The sequence below is a fragment of the Ursus maritimus genome, unplaced genomic scaffold, assembly GCF_017311325.1.
Source record: "Ursus maritimus isolate PB19 unplaced genomic scaffold, ASM1731132v1 scaffold_6, whole genome shotgun sequence".
Lineage (NCBI taxonomy): Eukaryota > Metazoa > Chordata > Mammalia > Carnivora > Ursidae > Ursus > Ursus maritimus.
In genome coordinates, this window is record NW_024426774.1 from 41,821,631 (window position 1) to 41,838,922 (window position 17,292).

Genomic DNA, 17,292 nt, shown 5'->3' on the forward strand with positions numbered 1-17,292 from the left:
TAGTGTGTTATAAAACCAACTTAGTGGATCGCAGTCATCATTTAAAAAATTAAATTTATAGATAGAATAAAGATGATAACATACACAAGTATAATTTTATTAAATATTATTTCAGTGTATGTGTATAATTTTCTTCTATGTTACAGAGGGAAAAACTTAGGTGTGTGTGGCTTATGATCAAGAAATTGAAAAGCGCTGCTTTATTTCACTTCCGACTTAACCTAAAGAATAAATAAATTCACTTATTCATGAATAAAGGAAGAAATGAGAGAAGAGAATTTCTCAGGGCTTAATTCTGGCTTTAGTGAAACTAGTTTCCAGGATTTTGAAAGGTGGCAGGCAGAAGAGGTGCTCAGGTAGTGACCATGATTTTGACCTCATTGATAATGCTTAAAGAAATAGAAGATCCTGAAGCTTATAAATATTTACTTAAATGGAGGTACTAAAAACGTATTTTATAAACTCTTTATAAAATAGCGGTGCAATGTCAATGGTTGCTGCACAGTAATAATTGTTTATCTCAGATCTAGCAAAGCCCTTTGACACATACACACCAGCCATTCATTTAGGAACTTCTTGAGCTCACTATCCTGTGATGTACTGTACATTTCACTGCCCCTTGATATCATATTATTTACAACGACATTAGCATAATATATGCTAATTTTGGCAAAATATATTGAGAATCTAATATAATTATGCGATACATACACTGATGGAGGAGGACTTTTCCAGTTAATCCATAGCCCACCAGAAAGCTTGCTAACTTGCTGGAAAGACTTGCTCAGTTAACAAAAAGTAATGGTAACTTAAAGAGAAAAGTATCATGCCAACCTCAAGTTTATAAAAGAGGGAAAGAGATGATCTGTTATAGGCATATATGTAATATCGACTTAAATAAAGTGAGGTATAAAAATATAAGAATGATAACACATCTAGAATAAATTTAATCTTCAATATGCAAAAATATTATGATATATCAGTTGCTTAATTGGAAAAGATACTGACATAATTGCTTTTTGTCTACATGTGTGCTCCATTTTATTTGTTACACTAGTTTTAGTTTATAAATTATGAAACTGATAAAAATGTCAATATATGCACGTCAACATAAACTATAAATTGCAGATATTATTTCCAAATCCAGATTTGTTAACTCCAATTCTTTTCTAGTCTACCTTAAAAAAATTTAAAAAAATATTGATCAGAGAAAAGAAATTGAGAGTAAATCCACCTTTCAGAATAAATCTGTACATGTGTTAATGAGGCAAATAACAGTAACAGAAAAATTTCTTCCTTTTACCACAGAGATATTACAAGCCAAAGAGTGTTGCTTCAAATAGTGGCTTTGATTGGCCCTATGTCTGTAGGCCAAAGAGATGTGAACACTAACTTTAGAATTTTTATTGCTGATTCATTATTGGAAACTAACATGTAGAAGGTGAACAATGAATGGGTGACTAAAAGAAAATAGGAAATGTGCCAATGAAAATAAGATTTGAAAAAGGGAAACCATAAACCTTAAAGCCTGATAATGATGTGAGCCTGAAAATAAATGGTAGGGTCATAACATGAAAGGCTCAAATATTGTAAATAATGTGAACCAGTGTTATATGCAATGGAGAGAATCTAGATCCTCTTTGGCCAGCAGAATTAATTGGTTAAAAATCAATTTATGACAAAGATTTCTTTTACATTCACATAAAATTAGCCAACTTATAGTACATCATTAGTTTCAGGTGTAGTGTTCACTAATTTATCAGTTTTGTATAACACCCAGTGCTCATCACATCACATGCCCTACTTAATGCCCATCACCCAACTACCCTATCCCCCCACCCACCTCCCCTGCAGCAACACTCAGTTTGTTTCATATAGTTAAGAGTCTCCCATGGTTTTTCCTCCCTCTCTGATGACTTCCCATTCAGTTTTCCCTCCCTTCCCCTATGGTCCTCTGCCCTGTTTCTTACATTCCACATATGAGTGAAACCATATAACTGTCTTTCTCTGATTGACTTTTTTCGCTTAGCATAATACCCTCCAGTTCCATCCACATCAATGTAAATGGTAACTATTCATCCTTTCTGATGGCTGAGTAATAGTCCATTGTGTGTGTGTATATATATACACATACACCACATCTTCTTTATCCATTTATCTGTGGATGGACATCTTGGCTCTTTCCAGTTTGGCTATTGTGGACATTGCTGCTATGAACATTGGGGTGCACGTGCCCCTTCTTTTTACTACCTCTGTATCTTTGGGGTAGATACCTAGTAGTGCAATTGCTGGGTCATAAGGTAACTCTATTTTTAACTTCTTGAGGAATCTCCATACTATTTTCCAGAGCGGCTATACCAGCTTGCACTCTCACCAACACTGTAAGAGGGTTCCCCTTTCTCTGCATCCTTGCCAACATTTGTCGATTTCCTGTCTTGTTAATTTTAGCCATTCTGACTGGTGTGAGGTGGTATCTCATTGGTTTGTTTTTTTTTTTTTTAATTATGTTCAGTTAGCCAACATATAGTACATCATTAGTTTTTGATGTAACATTCAGTGACTCATTAGTTTCATAGAACAGCCAGTGCTCATCACAACACATGCCCTCCTTAATACCCATCATCCGGCTACCCCATTCCCCTACCCCCCCTTCTTTAACCCTCAGTTTGTTTCCCAGAGTCCAGAGTCACTCATAGTTTGTCTCCCTCTCTGATTTCTTCCCATTCAGTTTTCCCTCCCTTCTCCTATGGTCCCCTGTGCTATTCCTTATGGTTCTGGTTGGTATTTCCCTGATACCAAGTGATGTGGAGCATTTATTCATGTGTATGGCAAACATTTCAAAGCAAGTAAGAAAGTTAACATATATGTGAGAGAGACAAAGTTTAAAGGTCTACCATGCTCCTCAAAAGTGGATACATTTGGAGAAGGAATAAAAATAATATTTATTCAGTGCTTGAGTATATCAGACATACTCTATACATTATCTTGAATTTCATTACAGCCACGTCACATGGGAATTATTTATTTCTTTTCATATGTGAAAAAAGACCAAGCATCTCAGAGTTTAGATAAACTGGATCTCTTAAGGCCACTAAGTGGCAAAATCAGGATTGAAGCTAGTTTCACTTTTTACTCTCCTACTTGCCTCTCATATCCATCAACAGGTTACTTGACATTTCCTGTAACTAGAATAATTAAATGACAAATAGGACTTTTACAGTAGTTAATGGACATGTTTTTATGTTGATCAAATGCATTTTGCCCAGTGTCACCAGCAAGTAAGCTCAGGCACAAAGTCAACTATTTATTGCAAGCATGGAAAGACTTGTCTCTTGTATGCAATTTGAATTACAATGAAGGTAACAGATTTCTGCAGCCTGGGACTTATCATTTCTGGTCATTTATCAACAATAAAAAATTATTAGCAAATTGCTTTTTTTTTTTCTTTCTTTCTTTCTTTTTTTTTTTTTAACCAACTTGATCCATTTGACTTCTTCCATTTGCTTGAATTATAGGGAAAATAATTCAATACATGCTAATGAATTCTCAATTTACATAAATCATTTCCCTATGTGATTTATAATCCTGATTTAAATATATCTCAAAACCCACATACAAAGAAAGTCTGTTGTATGTGTGGGCATAATTCTAATAATCATACAATTTATAAGCTTAAAAAAGGGAAAAGATTAGGTGACCGCAAGCCACTCAAAAAGGAGCCTTTTTTCTTAATTTTCACCTCTTTATCAGTCTGTCAATTAGAGAAATTAAGTATATTCCTGTCTTGCAATACTTTTGCAATGCATTAGTAGTGTTATATGAGTAATTAAATTCCTTTACAAAATTGGTTTGATTTTTTTTACACTAAGAAAAGCATAAATAAATATGAATTCACTGATTTATTTATTTATACCTTCTACAATGTGTTTTATGACAGCATAATAAATTCCAAACACTATTTTAAGGGCTGGAAGTAAGACTGAATAAGAACAAAAGAACTCTTACAAAATTTACAATCTACGAAGAGAGAAGAGATAGGATAAACAAGCAAATAATTCAGCAAATAAAATAATATTTTCTGTATTAAGGCAAAAAATCACAGCATGATAGAAAGACTTGGAGTAGATGGTTTTGTTGTTGTTGTTGTTGTTGTTTTAATGGTGTGATTAGAAAAGTTCTTTAAATATTTATTTTATTTTAGAGAGAGAGTGAGAGCGGGGGAGGGTCAGAGGAAGAGACTCTCAAGTAGACTCCCTGATGAGTGCAGAGCCCACTCTAGGGCTGCACATAGGGCTGGATGTGGGGCTTGATCTCACAACCCTGAGATCATGACCTGAGCCAGACCAAGAGCTGGCTGCTTACCTAGTTGAGTCACCCAGGCACTCCGAGAAAAGTTGTCTTTAAACCGGTGACACTTATCCTGAAACCTTAAAAACCAGGAAGAGTTAGTCCTTCATAGATGTGAGCAAGGAGTGTTCTGGCACGGAGAAGGTAAATACAAAGGAAATGAGGGAGGTTCAGCTCATCTCAGGAACACCAAGGCCAGTGCTACTGAGTGTGTTCAGTAAACAAACTGTGGACAAGGATCACATCATTTCAGACTTTATAAACCATAGTAAGGAGTTTGGACATTATTTTGGATGTGATGGGAAGCCAAGGCAGGTATTAAACAAATGGAAGATATAAACTGCTTAGTTTAAGCTCCACGAGAGCAAGAATCTTTGTCCATTTTGTTTACTGATATTCCCAAGCCTCTCAATCATTGTCTGGTATGGAATATGGGCTCAATTAATATGTATTAAGCTGAAAAAATATGTAAAGATCTTTCTGCCAGGTTTAGGTAGAAGAAAAGTTAAGTCTTAATGTTTTCTGAGTGAATGAATAAATGCATCATCTGAATATTCCTGACAGTGATTCTTTATTAATAGTAATGGTAATCATGGTAAGAATCTTATAATTTCATTTGCTTTTGAAGTCTGTAGATTCTTGGGTTTTCTCTTTCGGATCCGAGTTCCAAAAATCTAACAAAACAAACAACCTCTCATGACAAGAAGGTAGATATAATTCACTAGATTTTATTTCTATTTATCTAATGACAAAAAATTAATTAATTTGATCACTGCACTAATACTTGGTTACTTCAGAAAAGAAATATATTACGTAACAGGTTATTCATTTAAATTCATTAAAGTGATGAATTATATAAGTGCCTCCAACTAAGAAAGCTGACTGTAGATAATTCTTTGTGTGAAGTAGTAATAATTGCATTTCCTATGGCACTGGGTTTGCTGAAGTCAATGCTTCTTTGTCCTCATCTTATCATGGAAAACAAATGGGCTATAGCTGATAAACATTGGTTTTGTTTTTTGTCCTTTTTTTTTTTTCCAGCCAATAAAATTTGTATTTTCTTGCCAGTTGTTGCAAGCCACTGCACTAACCATTGTGAGATGGGCAAAATGAGTGGATTCATTGAAGTACATTCACATAACCATAGATTGGCTATAACAGAGTTATTGTTTATTGACCAAGAGCGTACTCTTAGTCCCTGTATTATAAGTAGTACTTTCTAAAGTTTTTAATATTCCGCCTCATGCTTTCTTTACATATCTGCAATGGAAGACGCATTCCTCAGGCAGCCCCTGCTAATTGCATAAATGAGTAGTTAGTTTATTCAATATTGATTAGAAAGTGAACTCTTTATATCTTTACCAATGGTAGGATAAGAATGGCATAATAACTTGTCTCAATTTGTTAAATAACCAAAGGAAAGAGGCAGTATCAGAAAGTATAGATAAAGTATTTTGGGTGTAGCAGTCCTAGAACTCAGTTATGGGTAATTCATTGTGTTACCCTCAAGGATTTCGTTTACTCTGTTAGATCTCAGTTTCTCCACCTATAAAGAGGCCTGACCTTACCTAACATTAAGGTACTATTATAGTTGGGATCATTTAGTTTCAAGGGTCAGAAACATAGTCAAACTTGCTTTAATTACTAAGGGGAATTTGCTTGAAAGATAGGAGTTTCTCCTGAGGGACTAAATGTAAGAAGTGAATTGTACCTCAATAAAGCTGAAAAAACAAAAGTAGGAGGTGAAAATTCACCTATAGCTCCTCTTCTTTTTCCTCACATATGCATTTTCTCCATATGCACCTCACATTTCTTCTGTGCTTCTATCCACTATCTCTGATTCCATTTCTACATGATCTTCCAGTTAAAGTGTCTATAAAGTTACTTAGGGTCTTTGTATTCTAATTACAAATTGTCTGGAGTCAGATGTCTGGCATTGATACAATCAGTTGGGACTTGGTCAGTCATCCAATGTTCTGGGGCCGTGTGAGCTGATACATACGGAACAGAACAAACCAATTGAGTAATAGGTTCACCACAGATCTTATAGCCTTGTGACAGTACGTATAAACTATTTTTCTTCTTATATTAATTTGTACTTTGTGTCAAGAAAAATTCTGAAATAACCAGTTTTCTTATGCAACAAAGTAGCAAGGATTTGGACTGAAAAACAGGAAGACAGTCTTTGTGAGTAGGAATTCTCAGTGGAAATTATTTTTCCCTTCCACTGAGTGTATGGGTCAAGAAAAGCATGCTTTCTTGGAAGAGGAATATATTCCTTGGGTTCTTAGTTGTTTTTTTTTGTTTTTTTTTGTTTTTTTAATTTTTTTCTTCTGGAGTCTTCCTTAGTGTTTCCACGTTGACAAATTCTGGTATGTATCTCTTGTTCCTCATGCCTCATGCACTTCAGAAAGCATAAACTCAAGGTCTCTAAAGAAACTCCTAGGCTGAGAGCTGACTGTCTTTCACTTACCTCCAAGAGTTACTAATTTCACTAAATTTGGGAGCTCTGCTGTTTCCTTACTTGTCTAGTTGTTTCAGCTTGGAAGTTTGTTCAGGGTCTCCCATCTGTCATCCTCCTAGAAAAAGAATTTTAGGCTATGGATTTAACCTGAAATTGGAAACCATTTTATGTAATTTTTAAAAAGAATTTCATGCTCTCATAGTAGCTTCATAGGAAGTACATGGCAATGTCATTTATTCTTTCCTTTGTTCTTGTAGCTACTATGAACTTCACATTGGTTTGGGGTGTGAGATAAAAAGATCACTTAGTCTTTTAAGGGCCTTCAAAAAATAAGGTCAATTTCCTAATAACATGGAAAGGTCTACTTTCTTGCTTCTCTCCAGGGAAAAGCATGATTACACTGTAGTGTTGGTTGTTTCTTTGCTTATTATCAGAATAAAGAAGGAAGCATTCAGATGTGGTAAATGTGCTATTTCTACAGGTTTAGCACCTCTGCTTGCATCTACGGCTCCTTCTGCTTGTCTGTTTTAAGGATGTCATTTTGGCTTCTGAAAACGTAACTAATGATATCTGTACATGCAATTTTCAGCCTCTAAACTGGCTAATGTTCAAACACTTTGTCAAATCTCTTAGTAATATTTGGATTAAAGTCATGGAAATGAAAAAGAAGGCAATGGTGAGAGAAATTTGCAGGCTGTAAAATCAGAACTAGCAAATGCTAATCAGGTATATAAGTTAATTGGATTTCGAAAAGAACCAAAATGAGAATGTCGAAAGTAGATTAAGTTCAGACTTAATCAGGCTAATATTAATTCTGATATATTTACCTAATAATTTAGCCCCTTTCTTCCTTGAAAAATGGCATCCCTGCTTATATCTGGAAGATCCTCAGAATGGTAGCATATGGTGCAGGCATCTGTAACTTGCAGCAGTAATTGGAGCTGCCATTCTGTGTTTTGGGCAGGACCACTATTTCTGGAGCCATGACATAATGGTAAACATGGTGCAGAGGCTAAACATGAACACACAAGAGCCCCTAAGCACAGGACCAACTCTCTGAATAACTGAAAACTAAGAATGTTTGAATGTGGTGTCCTTTCTACATCTTCTATCAGGTTTCCCAACCCTTGTTCTCTCAGTAACTTTCAGGAGCCCTTTAGCTCTGCAGGCCTATCTCTTGCCCAAGTCCATGCATAGCCAATCCTAGACACAGTTTCTTTAGACCTTCTCCCACCCTAACATCAAATCTTTCTCTCCTACATTCTATAATCTTGAAATTTTACACTGTGTGCTAAGTAACTAGATAACTGAAAAGCTTTAGTGTTTTTTAGATAATGAGGTCCCTTTCCATTAAAACGCTTGCATTATTTTTATTATTGTTTTTGCTCTGAACATCAAATCAAAGAATATCATGGAAGGGTTGTATGGCTCAAAAAACTACCAGATTTAATTACCTTGAACACTATGACTGAGTAATCATCAATTTATATTGACCAGATACAATCTGTGCATATAGTTTTAGTATTTCTCTTGATTTGAAACTAAGTCTACTTAATTATGTTCATTTAATTTTATACACAAATATATCATGCAGTCCATAAAAGTATTTAAAATGTAAGAATTTTGTCACTTGAGAAGACACTTCAATGAAATAGAAAATGTATGTGATATTCAGCCTGAAATAGTACAACATATGTAGAGATCACCACTTACCTGTGGGAAAGGATGTGAATAGAAGATAGAGACTGAAGCCCTAGAGTGATAAAAAAAAAAAAAAAAAAAAAAAAAAAAAAACCCAAAAAACAAAAAAACTTTATTCTCCTGTCCTTATAGCTGGGCACAAGTCTTCATACCTGAGTCTGACAGTAAAACACATTCAGGGTTAATACTCAGCATCATTCCTAATTAATCATTCCAGGGTTTCTTCCTGGCAAAGATTGCTTATTCTGTCTGTTAAATTTGGAAAGGTTATAATGAATAATTTCATCTGAAAATCTGAATTCAAATGGATATTGAAATCTGTTGAGATTTCTGGTGTCCCTTAATTTCTGGGTTTGTCATAATGCAAACTCAGAACAAGACCCATGAAATAATCTCATAAAAGTTGTATGTGGCTGCTTCTCCTGTGGAATATTAAGCCCAGGCCCTCATTAGTATAATTCTTTTTGATTTAAATTATAAGATGGCTTGCCTTTGGACTGAGTGGTAGGTAGAGAGTAATCCTGCATTGAGAAAATACTGTAACTATTTACCATTTTAAATTTTTCTTAATTTTAGCCTACTTCAGAGTTATTCAATCAATAGCCAATTTATTAAGCTCTGAGTTAGTGCCAATGCGTGAAAAATAATCTAAAACTAGTAATAGGCAGTATAGAATAGTCAGTCATTTAGAATTAAATGGCTTACTTCTCACTGTAGCTGTTAGAGGAAGTCAAAGAAGAAAAATACTGAAAGCTAGAAAGGATTCAGGAGGTGGGATTGTAATTGGCCACAGTTTAAGTGTTCTGAAAGTGAGAAAAGATACTTCAGCTAAGAGCGCTGTTTCTCAACAGAATAGAATGGGATATGATTACAACTGGAAAGCTTACGAAAATCTGAAGTTGCAAAGCTCCCATTATGTTTTGAGGTCTCTGGTCAAAGGTATTATTTTGTGGTGGTCAAGGGCACAGGTCAAAATTTGCATATAAGTTATAGCTCTACCAATTTATAGTTTTGTGAACTGGGGATTTGCTTGATTTCCTGTTCCCAAAGCACCCAGTCTGGAAATTGAAGAAAATAATAGTATTTATCACAAGGAAGGCCGAAAAGAAATAAAGAGATTATCTAACAAAAACAAAACAACAAAAATAAAAATAAACAAACAAAAGATTTGCACTGTGCCTGGTATGTAGTAGGCCTGTTATTCCATTACTTCTGTTCCAAAAGTTTGCTGATGGTCTTAATTATAGATGGAGAAGACATGTACCTGTATTGTATCTATTCTGACATCACAAATTCTACAATTAAAAATGTATCCCCATGCATTATGCCTACATCACTCTTTATAATGCTTATAATGGCAAATACATATAATGGAATACACCATTCCCATCCTTATATGTTTTATCTATTCATTTATTGATCAAATAGTCTCAGTCCCTGCCACTTTTCATTCTACATTTTACATGGTTAGTGAGTTGAACCATAAAGTAACTGTGCTGCACTTAGGGGACATGTTTAGTAGCATTACTTGAGAAGTTTAATTGCATCTATATTTTAGCCATATATAATGCATTTGTGTGTTTTTTGAAAACCAAAAAATTCCCCAATGTAGATGTTACTTAGCAATATGCTTTTCATTGATCTCCTGAACAGATCCCTGCCTCGCACCCATGGTTGTCCATAATTTTTTTTTTTAGGAACTTCATTAGTTGTCATGTCACTTAACACCTGGGATCATCCTTAAGTATTCTGTTTTTTTTGTTTTTTTTTTTTTTTAGTATATCCTATATCTGATATGTCAAAAAAAATCTAGTTGATTGTGCTTTCAATATAGCTACATGTCTGTTCATTTCCCTCTGTCTCCACTGCAGCCACTGTGGTCCTGGCCATCATAATCTCTCATCTGGATTATTACAGTAGCCTCATATCATGTTGCCCTGTTCCCATCCTTGACTTCCTATAGGCTTTTCCAACAGCAACAAAAAGGATTTATTTAAACACAGAATTACATAGATATTCTTTTTAAACTTTGCTAATGGCCCCTCTTTTTATTCAATAAAAACAGAAGTACCTTAAGGCCCTACTTGTTCTTGTCCTCCATTACTATGATTTCTCCGTTCCCTCAACAGGCTTCCATACTGTCCTTCAAACATAGTAATCATGTTCACATGATAACAGAAAGTTCTCAAGTTATTTTCCTTCACCTGGGCTGCCCTTTCCATAGATATTGGTATCTCATTTCTTCACCTTCTTCAAGCTAAATTCTCAGTCTTTATTTATTTTTTTTAAAAGATTTGATTTATTTATTTGACAGAGATAGAGACAGCCAGCGCGAGAGGGAACACAAACAGGGGGAGTGGGAGAGGAAGAAGCAGGCTCATAGCAGAGGAGCCTGACGTGGGGCTCGATCCCATAACGCCGGGATCACGCCCTGAGCCGAAGGCAGACGCTTAACCGCTGTGCCACCCAGGCGCCCCTAAATTCTCAGTCTTTAAATGAGGTCTACCTTTATCACCCCTTGCCACTTTATTCTGCATACTGTGTCCATGTCACTTACGTAATTCAGCATCAGTGATACAAAACTTGCTGTACTTTTACTACTTTTACTTTTTCTCCTCATTAAACTTATTTTATAGAAATATATTTATACATATATGTTATATATATGTGTATATATATGCGTGCATATACACACATATATAATTTTATTTGTTGTCTTTTCCCTCCCATAGAGTAGGGGAAACATTTGGAATAATTCCTGGCACATAATTAGTGTTAAAAAATATTTTGTGAGTGAATGAAAGAATGAATTGCAGTTATGATTATATGGTGATTGTTGCTAAGTATAAAATGCTCTGGAATTATATAATAGGAAAACCTTGCTAAGTCTGTCATGGCAGGAAAGGCATACTAAAGAAAATAGTATTTGAGCAGAAGTGTGAAAGAGGAGTAGGAATTAGCTACACATCGGAGCCAAGTATATAAGAACAATGAAAACAGAAAAGCATGTTTCTTGGTCCTACGGTAGGAAGAAGCATAACCTGTTTGAGGAATTTAAGGAAAGGCAAAATTGTGGGTGCTAATAGAGCGGAGAGTAACTGCTGATGTCACTGAAAATTTAACTGAGTACTTCCTGAAGGATTCTCCTATTCTGAGCAGGTGCTTTTATTTAGCATTCTCAATTAAAAGAAACTAGGAATCAGCCAACCATGGTGATGTGGAGACTTTCAGTTAGTTTTTTGTTACTAAACAGCTCTGTGCATTTATCCTGGTCTCTGAACCTGGGTTGCCTGCAGGGAGCAGGTGGAGCATGAATAGCTTCTCTGAGACCATTTAGTGATTTCTATGAAACAAGAGAATGGTCTGGAAAAATGTAGGGTTTCTGGGAATAGAAAGAAATGAGTAGATGATAGATGTTTGGAAATAGAAACTGCAGGGTTCAGAGACTGCTTGGATTGTACCAATGGGTCTCACTTATGGAATGTTGAATGTTAGAGATTTCACTTCCATGTTTTCCTCATCTTCACTGGGAGATTCATTTGTTATTCTGTCCTCCTAGGAAATTATGAGATATTATATTATAAAATAGAATTTAGGAATGTAGGCTTTGGGTGATCCCATCTGTGAGGGGTTTGTAGGGCGAGCCCTGGATCTCCCTCCCAAGGAGACAGATGAGGATGGGCTTCCTCTCATGAGGTCAGGCATAGACCTGACTAAATCGGCAGCTGTTAACAGAAAAGACCAGTGGCACTTTCTAAACCAACCTGTGGTGAGCACTGTACAGGTTCTCAACCACTTTTCTACGGTTTGTAAGGAGAAACTGGCAGAACTTTCTCCACATCTAACAAATTGAAACACCTCTCAGTATTTTAGTTGGAAAATTGCCATCTATCCCAGGCCTAGATGATGTCACATTTGAAGTATCTCCTGTAAGTGACAATGGTATCACAAATGAATCAATCACATTCTGAAACCAACCACTTCAGAGCAATCACAGCAGAACAATATATAAGACTCTGGACCATGGGAAAGTGAAGTGATATCAGAACATATCTTAATTGTAACCAAGGACCCAGGATATGCTGGATATCTCAAAATGGCTCAAGTGGGTATTCCAGTGATGGCAATAAGATTACAAAAAATGATATTGGAAGGACCCTTGCCTTCTTGGGGGTCAGATACTTCAGTGCCTAACAGTAAAGGTGAAAAAAATACAAAAGAAAGTTGGGATAGTGAATCTTCTTTTAGTGACTGAACTTAATATTGGTAACAGTTACATAAACATGTGTAGGTATTCATTTACATTCTATTAGAAAACCCGAACTTGAGCTCTTAGAGAAACGTCTAATGGCTATATGTCCACCACCAAGTTCCTCTATGTTAAAAAAAAAAAGACAAAGCATTTATAACTAAAAAAAAAAAAAAAAAAAAAAAAAAAAAGAATGCAGGCTTTGGGAAAGCCAGATCCTAATACTGAATTTGCAACTCACAGATCACCCTGATGAAGTTATTTCTCCTAAGCCTCCATTTCCTTATTAGCGAAATGAATATAACTCCCTCATGGGATTGTTGTTATTATTAACTTAGATGATGTATATGAATTATGTAACTTTGTGCTTGCCACTTAGTAAATGCAGAAGGTACAGGAAATATTACTGTTATTAAGAATTTACATAGCTTCCTCAACATAAAAGTCCTACATTTCCAGGAGGCATGAAGGCCATCTTATTTATTTAAACAAAGCATGACGTCTAAACATTGCCATGCCTATAAGAGGTTTAAATTTGTGTGGAGTCAAACTAAATACAAATGAAGACTAGTGATCCTGAGCAGAGTTATGCAGGAAGTTTCAGCTTATTCAACACTGCTATCCATTCTCTTCTTCATTCACTATTCTTTCTGACTTTAGGGAGCTTTCCATCAGTGAATAGTAATTTCAATTATGGCCATTTCCTAAACATAGCCCATCAAGTATGTTGAGTATAGATCTGTCTTCAGAATTCATGCCAAGTTATTAATAGCTAACAATGTTCATTTGCAATTTGTTGGGGAGATGTTAAATAAATATATTTTAAGTCAGGTACTTGTATTTTATTGGTTTCTTTGGGGAATGATGTTTTTCTAATATGTCTCAACTATAAGATAGAGGTAGCAATCTCTTTTCTGCTCCTAAGGATCTCTTAAGTTAGCTGCCTCCTCATTTTAACATAAATTCAGGTATGAGTATTGGAAAGGATTACAAAAGGTCCAGTCTCTTGCTTTCAGAAACATAGCATAAATTTTTCTTCATTCTTCATTTTAAAAAACTTGAGTCTCAACAATATTAAGTAACCTGCACATAGACAGGTAGTAAGAGACTGGGTGGCTTGTGTTGTATCTTCTGTCTTCTGTTTATAGTACCATATAGAGCTCCACACCTGATACTGAGGCTGAACAAACCCAAAAATGGGCGCCACTATAGCATTAGGAAAATGTTTTGGTGGTACCCATAGCCAATCTAATAATAATAATGAAAGTTATTAAGCAGAGGGACTTGCCCATTGATGTGAATCTCTTTGAATAAAAAGCCTGACATGGATTTCTTGCAGGCACCAATGCAGTCTCAAAAGCCATTTGGCTTTTTTTTTTTCCTTTTTAATGTCTGATTATAAAACTTTGAAATATAAAGCTTCAGCGTGAAAACCCTGACATAGCCTTAACTAATGTAAAACTAGCAGGCAAAGCTATAATAATTTCAGCTTTATAATATAATCTAAAATTGAATTACTCTCATTTCATGGCAAAGTCAATATTGCTAATGGATTAAAAACATGGCTGATAAAAGTATTGTTGAATTCATTTTTGGGGAATCACATGAAAAAAAATAATTTTTCTTATGCTTTGTGGCAATTGAAACTTGGCATTAATCTGAAAAGAAACCTCATGCACTTTCGTTAAGTAAATGCTTGAAGGTCAAAATAAATGAGGCTAAAAGTGGGTCTGATTAAGTGGTTGTGAATGTTTTCTGGCCTACCCCATTCTATTACTAAAATACCAGTGGGAGACTGGGGCCCAACTGTGAAAGGCCTAATCTACAAAGGAGACAGTCAATGGCAAGAGGCTATCCATGAAGTTGAAATTCTGTCATTTCTGTAAGCATATTCAAAGAATCTGTCAGTAGGACAATGGATTGAGAATCCTAGGAAAGTGATTAGTCTACACCACTTTCCAGCTTTGTAAATTTGGGCAAATCTTCTCTCTGTGTATACTGTATCTACAAAATAAGGGGACAGTCTGCAAGAATGTGACTGTTTTATGCCTCTGCGATTCTATACTATCAAGTAAAGGTACCATATTCATCTCATTTAGAATATTCTGAATTTGCAGATGTTAATAGTTAGCTTATTGAGGCCTGCTTTAATGCTGGATAGGGCCTTTTAGCCCCCAAAACAAAAGTTCTCCATTTTTTCCTATCAAAAAGCATAATCATTTAAAGATTAAAATTGAATTTCTTATTTTTTTTTTAAGATTTTATTTATTTATTTGAGAGAGAGAGCACTGCAGAGGGAAGGAGCAAAGGCAGAGGGAGAAGCAGGCTCCCCACTAAATAGGGATCCTGCCTGATGCAGGGCTTGATCCTGGAATCATGACCTGAGCTGAAGGTAGACACTTAACTGACTGAGCCACCCAAAAGCTCCTAAAACTGAATTTCTAATTAGAGATTCCTTACATCTGCAGTTAACTAGGGACTAGTGTTGAATGTTTTCTTTAGACAACCAGTTCTGGTTATATCACACCACAATCTATCTTTTGAAAGCATGGTTTGAGCCTTCTATTTGATACATCAAATTTTTAATAATTTCACATTCATCAAAAAAAAAAAAATCTCAGGCTTTCAGGATAGTATCCATAGTATCTATAGTTAGTGATAAAAGTCTTGCATTAGGATTAAGAATATTTGATTCAGTTTCTAGTTCTGTCTTCTGTGCCATATTTAATCTCTCTATATATTTTCTATATCTCAAAATTTGTATAAAATGTCACCTGTCAAAATGTGATAATTTTGCCAACCATGTGTAACTTGAGTATAATCATGATGCAACAGTCCTACTCACATACACACATACATGGTCATGCACATACACAAGCCTATACTCTTAAAAAATGATGATCTATTAACGTTCGGAAAAATGCTGAGAACTGTTCCAAATTAAAAGGGATGATAAAAAATGTGAAAACTAAATGAAATGCATGGTTCTTCACTGGTTTCTGGACAGAAAAAAATCCTATTAAAGACAGAACTGGAATAATTTGTGTAAGTTGAAAATGGACTATGTATTAGATAGTAGTATTATATTGCTACATTTTCTAAATTTAATGCTTGTGTTACGTTCCTGTAGGAATATGTCCTGTTTTTAGTAGATACTTGCTTAGGTGCTTAGGATGAAGGGGTGCAGTGAGTGCAACTTACTCTCAAAAGTTCAGTAAAGTAATAAGAATTATAAGAAGAAGGAGGATATGCCAGAATATTAACAATTGGTGAACTTAGGTGAAATTTTTTCAGAAGATCATTATACTGTTTTCAAAAAATGTTTGTAGATATGAGATTTTTTTTTCAAAATAAAATGTTTTAAAATACACCTGTTTAACCACTTTTTAAATCTCTCTCATTAGAATGTATTTCTTTTTTTAAAAGCCATGGCCTTTTTGATGATGTGGAGAAAAAAGAACCCTCTTGCACTGTTGGTGGAAATGCAAACTAGTCCAGTCAATGTGGAAAACAGTATGAAGCTTCCTCCAAAAGTTAAATAGAACTACCATACAATCTAGCAATCACATTACAGGGTATTTACCCAAAAATACAAAAACACTAATTCAGAGAGATACATGCACCCCCTATGTTTATAGCAGCATTATTTACAATAGCCAAATTATGGAAACAGCCCAGGTATCTGTCGACTGATGAATAGATAAAGACGATGTGGTGTGTGTACACACAGACACACAGACACACAGACACACTAGAATATTATTCAGCCACAAAAGGAATGAAATCTTGCTATTTGCAACGTGGATGGAGCTAGAGAGTATAATGCTAAGGGAAATAAATCAGAGAAAGAAAAATACCATGTGATTTCGCTCATATGTAGAATTTAAGAAACAAATGAGCAAAGGGCAAAAAAGAGGGACAGAGGGGCAAACCAAGAAACAAACTCTTAACTATAGAGAACAAATTGATGGTTACCAGAGGGGAAGTGGGTGGAGGATGTGTGAAATAGGTGATGGGTATGAAGGAGTGCATTTGTGATAAGCACAGGATGATGGTTGGAATTGCTGAATCACTATATTGTACACTTGAAACTAATATAACACTGTCTTAACTGGAATTAAAATAAAAACCTAAAAAAATAAAAGCCATGGACTTTTTAATTTATTTCACCTTCCCATTTGAACTTAAATAACATATATTTGTGTTCATGTTACATGCTCACTAGTAGAATGCAAAGGCCTTAAGGACAAAGTCAATACTTCACTCATTTTTATATCCTTTTCAGTATCTGATAGAATATTTGAATATGACATGTATTCAACTCAGGAATAAATTGGTTGAATTATTTAATTCAAATATATTGAATTATATTATATGTTAGATAGGTACAGGCCTAATTTGGGGGATACATTAATATGTGATGCATAAACCTTCCAAATAATCCCATGACACTTTAAAAGTGCTTCAGACATCTTCCACCCATATATATATATATAATTGTTATATATATATTTATATATATAATTGTTAT

General features: G+C 35.0%; 1 pseudogene; it reads left to right on the top strand.

The window, feature by feature from the left end:
* The window catches only part of LOC103671841, a 53,312-nt pseudogene extending 40,387 nt beyond the window's left edge, over positions 1-12,925 (top strand).
* Positions 12,926-17,292: the final 4,367 nt, after the last annotated feature.